This window comes from Pteropus vampyrus, unplaced genomic scaffold, assembly GCF_000151845.1.
Source record: "Pteropus vampyrus isolate Shadow unplaced genomic scaffold, Pvam_2.0 Scaffold415, whole genome shotgun sequence".
Classification (NCBI taxonomy): Eukaryota; Metazoa; Chordata; class Mammalia; order Chiroptera; family Pteropodidae; genus Pteropus; species Pteropus vampyrus.
Genome location: NW_011889196.1, coordinates 521596 through 523307, shown reverse-complemented (window position 1 = coordinate 523307; position 1712 = coordinate 521596). Strand labels below are relative to the sequence as shown.

General features: G+C 55.7%; 1 protein-coding gene across 1 annotated transcript in view; it reads left to right on the top strand.

Annotated features, from left to right (window-relative positions):
- Positions 1-1712, top strand: part of LOC105306030 — a 12374-nt gene that overhangs the window by 8628 nt on the left and 2034 nt on the right. The gene's annotated exons all lie outside the window — the stretch shown is intronic.

The window sequence follows — 1712 nt, the reverse complement described above, 5'->3', positions numbered from 1 at the left end:
CTGGTTCTCACCCGGTGACAAGGCATGGAGAGCCGCGAAGGGCCGTGGGCGCCCCTGAAACCCTGCGGGACCCCCTCTCAGCGTCGCCTTGCCTCTGCTCGCTCCCTGGCCATGAGGCCTCGGAGAAGCCGGGGAGCCCAGACCCGCCCCACTGGGCACTCAGTGGTCAGCCCGCCAGGTGCCCACAGCTGCTGGTCCTGCGCAGGACGCAGAACACCCGCGGCGTCCCAGGACGTCCCTGGCACCAGGACCAGCGACCACGCAAAAACTACTCCAGTCCCACAGATAATTTTATAAGAGCATTTCCTTTTTCTGAACATGAAATACATTCATTTGTTATAGAAACAGAAAAAAAAGAAAAAAAACTAGGAAAAGCAAAATCACTGGTAAGGTCACCACCTGCAGGCCACCGTGGCGGGAGTCTTGCTGGCACCCCACTCCTCCCTGACGAGGGCTGGAGTATCCCCAAGGGTCCTGGCAACTTCGTTCAGTGTCGCTCAGAGAAATCACGGGCAGGGGACTCATGTGGCGGTTCACAGGTGCCGTCTCTGGCCAGATGAAATCTCTTCTCAAAGGGTTGTCGGGCGCGTAACCGTGAGCTGGGTGGCTATCCAGTGTCACTTAAACACGGACTCATGTTTCGGCAGGGTAAACAGATCCAGCCGGCACAGTTCGCGGTTACCACGCTCTCGGCGTGCCACGCGACCCTTTAACCTACGTGTTCTCATTGTGACTGAGCAGCCATAGGCTCTGGAGTGACAGCGGCCCTGCATTTGCTCCTCACTGGCAGAGTCCACAGGCAGGAGGGGGACGACCAAGGCGATGGCAGCCCTGGGGAACCAAGAAGCTGTCCCTCCTTGGCCTGCCGCCTGGAGCAGGGAGCTAGCTCGGGCCGGCTCCGCTTTCCACTCACCCTGGGCACTAATGCGGCCTGGGGTAGGAGGGACCAGCGGCTCTTAAGCCAGGCCCACACCTTCCGCACCCCTGGGAAACGTCACAGATGAAGATTCTCAGCCCCATCCAGACGCGCTGCCTCCGTCCACCAATAAGGATGCCCCTTGCCTGGTGCTTACAGCTCCAGGCCCTGCGGCCATGCCAGCCTCGTCAGGCAGGGCCATGGGCCGGCCCTCAGCCGTCCTGCACGCTCGCCCTCCCTTCCCTTCCTGCTCCTCCCCAGCTTTTAGCATCGCCTCGTTCTCGGCCCCCAGGGAACGGGCGATGCCCCTGGGGGTGGGGGCAGGATGGCTTCATTTACTTCCAGGACCACGTCCTTCTGGCTTCCATCTGCTTTCGTCCATCTCTGATGCCTTCAAACTGTTGTTCTTAATACTCGATACAGAGTTTATGGCTGTGATTAGCAGGAGAGTCATCCAGTGAAAGCAGCTTTGCCGTGGCCTAAAGCAGACTTTCTCAAATGTTTTCCTGATGGGCAAGTGTGTTCAAGAGCAATCCTTACACACTGAGACAAAATTATTTTCCCACTGGTGTTACAAAATAACTCTGGTCACTTCAACTTTTAAGTATCCTTAAATTATGTAATACATAATTGTAACTGAGTTGACACATTCTATAAGTCAAGAGCAGTAAGTCAGAGTAATTTCTTCCTCATTTACAACATCCCTTTGCCTGTGTTCAATACATGTGGCATTTACATGGGACGTGCTGGATAGGTCACTTGAAAGGGTCATAAGCTTGTCTAAAACAGGTCCTGC